Consider the following 6,010-nt stretch of genomic DNA (forward strand, 5'->3'; position numbering starts at 1 on the left):
TTGCCAAATCAGTTCCGCCAATTCCGAACTATGAAAAATCTTGCTAATATTCTCGTTCCTAATCGGTGCGACCGCCGTGGTGGGATGGTAGCGTGCTCCGCCATTCATACCAAAGATCCTGGGTTCACATCCCGGGCAAAGCAACATCAAAATTTAAAAACAAGTTATTTCAATTAGAAGAAAATCTTTCTAAGCGGTGTTGCCCCTCTGCAGTGTTTAGCAAGTACTCCGAGTGTATTTCTGCCATGAAATGGTCTCAGTGAAAACTCATCTGCCTTGCAGATGCCGTTCGGAGTTGGCATAAACAAGTAGATCCCGCCCCGCCAATTTGTAGGAAAAATTAAAAGGAACGCGACGCAAATTGGAAGAGAAGCTAGGCCTTAAGTATATTTTTATAATCGGTGCTTAAGGTCTAGTTCTGAACCAGAAATTTGTATTATTAGTTACTAACTTCCCTACAGGGTAACTACAGATGTGTCATTGATTTTATTATAATATCGGTAACTGTCTCATTATAAACCGATGAGTCGTCGATAGTAAATTAATTAAACGACGATTACCAACCGGTGAACCAGTCCATAAGAAAGTCATAACATTATATCAAATCGATATATTTTTGACAACTATTTTCAATAACAAATCGTTAACTGGTAACGCTCCGATAACAAATCGATAATTCTTCGATAAGTAAGTCGATAACTTGTCGATATATATCGACAGCTTCATGATAAATAAGCGAAAACTTTAGGTTAGAAAATTGATAACATTGAACATCTTTCAAAAGTACTTGGTACTTGCACTTCTTTGTTTCTTTAGTGAGTTGGTGTGAAAAATACTTGCATGCAATAAAGGCAATTTGTTTATTTTATGCATTTTGCGTTTGTTTATATTGTTTTCACTCACAAAAACTACTGTATCACATTTATATTTCCTGCTTTAAATTTGGTTGCCAATTCCTCTTTCAGAAGTTTGTCAGAAGCCTTAAAGGATCAGTGGGGGATCTTTTTTGATAAAAAACACTTATTTAAAGAACCAATATTTCGCCGATAATTATTCGACAAATCGTTCAAATCAATTCTTGAACAGTCCGATATCAAACCGATTCGTAAAAAATCGATAAAAGATTTGCTGTAAAAACTTTTCGATAAAAAATTGATAAGTCATTGATATGGGTTCGGGTGGACATAAACTTATAGTTCACCATTAGAATTTTCAGATTTATCATACTTCGATAAAAACGCCCATAAACCGTAGAAAGCAAGCTGATAACTCGTGGAAACCACATTTCATCGAGAACCACCCTTTAACATTTCGACAAAAAGTCTACGTGCGGTTTCGTTTTCGGCGTCGATTTTTTTCTCGTCTTTCTTTACCCCTCCACTCTTTTTTTGTTCGCAAGGTTAATATAACTATAATTGGATAACGGCAGTACACGAAGCATAAAGGAATCGAGGTGGATATAAACCTTCTTGTATAAAAGTTATCAGGCTCGAAATGGATTTTGATTGAATCATATCACCTTACATGTTTGTGCATTAATACGGTAACTTCAGCAAACATTTACATATCTTTACGAAATTTGTTATAATAAATTATCTAAACTCGGAATAAATTGGTATTGAAAAATCAGTGACCGATAATGTGATGAAACTTGATGTGTGAGTTGACTTTATGACAGAAAATAGAAATTTGGTAAATCTTTGGAAAATATGCGCAGTATCGCCCACATTTACAAGAAGAAAATTCAAAATCAGTTTTGTAAAGCACATTACACCTTTTAATAAAGTTGTACGCATAACTTTTGATATTGAACAAAAGTCGTATATACTTAACGAGATTTGGTAAGAATATTGCTTCTGTTGTATACTATCTCAGCTCTCATATCATTTGATGTTTGTAATATTTCTGCTTTGTAATATCTCGCATCCCTAATAAATATAAATGAGAGCATACAGCTGGGTATTAAATTTTCGGTTTCTCCCGAACTTAGACTTTCTTTCTTCCTTTTTCTTAAATTTCAGTAATAATGTATTCATTTGACGTGTATATAAACAAAACATATTCATCCCAACAGAGGTGGTCAAGTTATCACCAAGAAGTTGCGTGTTCGACAAGCGAACAAAATTTTGAACATTTTCAGCGCATTTGTTTTATAACGATGCGATTCTCTTCATACAATTCCTACACAGGTATGTATTTGAATATAAATGTAACGAGCATGAGTTGAAACTAAAGTATTTTACTGCAATATCCTGTCAATTAATACGCAAGCATCCACCCAAATATACGGGAGCTCAAGATATTGCTATGCAATTATGGCAATCTACTATAAGAACTAGATACTTTTTCGTATAAAGATTCACACACATAGAAGTATGCAAATAATACACTAGATAGTGAAGCTTCTTAAGTTACAAGCAACAAGACGCTCTTTCTGACATTTTGTATCGTTTTGCTTTAACAATTGTGTGCAAGAAAGTCGCAATTTAATTGTATATGGTAAAAGCTACTATGTTTTGTTTATCAAGTATATCACCAACCGGGGATAAAACATGTAATCATGATAAATATCAGAAGTGTATATATATGTTTCAATGTATATTGGATGCAAAAGAGAGCAATGTAACAGCGCCAGCCGCCAGCTTATATGGTTTATTATGCATACCAAGCAGCTGCAGTAGCTAAGGTCCTCAATGCCAGTGTCAATGACGTTGTTATACTTTTACTAAACATTTTTCATATTTTGCATTTTTTGTAAGATTTCAAGCTTTTCTTGGTGGCACAAAGCAAATCTTTTCGCCAGACGCTATTTGCTTAAAATTATAGTGTTAGAAAAAGAAAGAGTACTTTTACCTACCAGCTTCACTTTAAAGGAAGCTTTGGTTTAACTAAGCCAGCATGACGTTACTAAATATGCATTACTTAAAAATTGCCAAGTTTTTTATAACTTAAAATAAAAATTTAAGAAGAATAAATTAATATAATAAGGAAAACCTAGTTGTATATTACATAAGATGCCCTTCTCACATCCTGAGTCATGTGAAATCTAATACGAATACGCTAGCCATTCACTTCACATTTTTTTTTTTTTTCAAAAGCTTGTGATGAGAATTGAAGAACTTCGGATTGTAGTTCGTCGTTATTGCATCGAAAGCATTTGAGAAACCACTTAAAATTGTAGGAAAAAAGACTTTAGAATTGCTTTTATTCACACTCAATATATTCTAAGTACTTGCATCTGCACTGAAAGAAATGGTGCTAGTAAAATCAACAAATCGGTTCTGTTGTTCTTGACTTAACGGAGATTCGGTGAAATTGATCGAATCACGGTTAATTCGACGGAGTTCTATGTCAAACGAACAAATTAGTTTAGTCATTTCAAAAGAAGAGAAATTGTCGCTCTTAAGTTAACAAAATTCTGTAAAATTGACAGATTCCTGGTCAATCTAATTGATTTTTCTGTTAACACAACTGATCTCACTGGCTCAACAATGATGAACAGTCAACAGGAGCAAATTTCACAGAGAATTTTACGCTCACTGCGCTACCTACTTTGTACTTATGACGATGGTGCCACTTGTTAAAAAAAAATACCAAAATAAGAAAACCATCAAATCGAAAAAACACACAAAATGGAAAAACAATAAAAAAATTGTTTTTCAGTTATCAATACAAAACGAAAAAACCCTTTTTTGAATTTACTGTGCAAAAACTTATGAGATACCGGGGCACCTATTTATCGGGTACAATTTTGCAATTTCACGCGAACGAGTCTAATAAGATAATAAAAAACATTCTTTGTTAATGTTGATGTTTCCGACAACATAAAAGTTTGAGTTGTTTTGGAATCGTTTCAACTTAAAGTGTTACGAAAATTAAACTTGCCGAATTACATATCAAGTTATTCCAGTGGTGAATTACCTTCCCGCGATTTGATTCTTTACTTTTCTATAACTTACAAGTTCTCTATTTAAAATGTTATGTCAAACATTTATACTACAAGTTTTGTTCGAAACAATCAAGTGTGGCAACTACATGCGAGAGAAGAAATTGAAAATGAGCTGAGCTGCAACCGAAAGAATTGAGAATCAGTTTTGTGACTATTATTTTCATTTCTATTTGCAAAGCGAAGTTCAAAACTATAAATTAAATAAATTCTAAAATATAAAATTTGGTGAAAGTGCGTTTAATAAAACAAAACAATAAAGTGAATAATGTTTAATGTGTGCCAGCATATTTGATGTAAGCCCAATTGACGTTCGGTTAGTAAGTGCCACCGTGGTGTGATGGTAGCATGCTCCGGCTGCCAAACCGTATGCCCTGGGTGTGCACCCCGGGCAAAGCAACATCAAAATTTTAGAAATAAGGTTTTTCAGTTAGAAGAAATTTTCTCAAAGCGGGGTCGCTCCTCAGCAGTGTTTGGCAATCGCTCCGAGTGTATTTCTGCCATGAAAAGCTATCAGCGAAAACTTATCTGCCTCGCAGATGCCGTTCGGAGTCGGCATAAAACATGTAGGTCCCGTCCGGCCAATTTGTAGGGAAAATCATAGGAGCACTACGCAAATTGGGAGAGAAGCTCGGCCTTAGATCTCTTCGGAGGTTATCGCGCCTTACATTTATTTATTTATATGGCAACATAGGTACTTTCGTACAAAGCTGCCGCAACAACTTTTTTTGTTCATTTGACTACTAAAACGGTCAATTACGAATCAAAGATTTGTACGCAGTTGATTCAACGTCTTGTTGCGATGGATAAAAATTAATAGAAATTTCGGTTGAATTGACCCGTATTTCGGTTGATTTTAGCACTCTTTTTCTGTCAGTGTATACATACTTACATATATGCATTTGCATGTATGTAAGTATAATTAAGTGTTTATGAGCAGCGTAAAACATTAAAAATAAAATACCACCAACCTAAAATGTTGAGGTAAGGAATATCTCTTCTAATTTTTGCATACAAATATGCACATAAGTACCCACCAGAAAATCGTGCAAGAAATGCACCATCCTAGGAAAAAGCTGCATATCTGTATAGTACGCAGAAGAAGGGAGGATATGATGAAGCATTGTTTAGTTTGTTATTAATTCCCATAATAGTAAAACACTATGGTCTCTCTGAGTGTATGAAGTTCCGCATGGATCGGCCACATCAACCCGTATTGGTAAGATAGAAAATCCACTAATATATTATGCTTCCGAAATTTCTTTTTTCAGATTACTTAGTCAATCGTATAGGCTTTTAAATGAGTCGTTTTCGATCCTTAGAAGTATTTCGAGTAAAATTTTAGGTAATCCAAGAGTCCATTTCTCTTTTGATTGTGACCCATTTTGGAACTATATGGGGCTATTTTCGTGATGACATTTGGGAACATTTTGATCTTAAATCAAATGTGTTTTGGGATTATTTACTATTCCCCAATCTTTTTAATGGAAGTTTCGAAACAATAATTCATTTTACGATATTTGTCGGAATTACCTTGCGATTATTTCTCAATTGTGTCGAAGATTTGTTTTGAGCCCGTTTGTAGAAACATGGAACAACAGAAGAAAACTCTACGATAGTGAAACATTGGGTACTATAATGGTAGGCTCGGTAGGGGGCTTTTCACTTTTCTTCAATAATGTTTTTTAAAACCATTTGATTTTATGTTTACATTCCGGAAATTTTTAATGAATTTGAGACGTATTCGCAATAATTTCTCTTATTAAATTATTGCAATTTTATTATGTTGGAAAAACTGTAAAGAATTAAACATACTGGCTGATATTATAGCCATTTCGAACCTGTCGTGTCTTTGCATTTTTTTATTTTATCCATTTCGTTGCAATTGTTTTACTTTTTCTTAAAAATAGCTACATATAATTCAAAGTAACTAATCCAGACTGTACCCAAAAAAGACTATAAGTGATAATTTATAACCCATTTAAGATAAACGATTTCAGTCGCAAACCACTATATTTAGGGATAAATCGCACGATTTTATGCAGGGTATATATATACACTATT

At 33.9% G+C, this 6,010-nt stretch overlaps 1 protein-coding gene across 2 annotated transcripts in view; it reads right to left on the bottom strand.

Moving 5' to 3' along the window:
* Nucleotides 1–6,010, bottom strand: part of LOC137252723 (ecdysone-induced protein 74EF) — a 674,751-nt gene that overhangs the window by 149,009 nt on the left and 519,732 nt on the right. The window lies entirely within an intron of this gene.

This window comes from Eurosta solidaginis, chromosome 5, assembly GCF_040869045.1.
Source record: "Eurosta solidaginis isolate ZX-2024a chromosome 5, ASM4086904v1, whole genome shotgun sequence".
Classification (NCBI taxonomy): domain Eukaryota; kingdom Metazoa; phylum Arthropoda; class Insecta; order Diptera; family Tephritidae; genus Eurosta; species Eurosta solidaginis.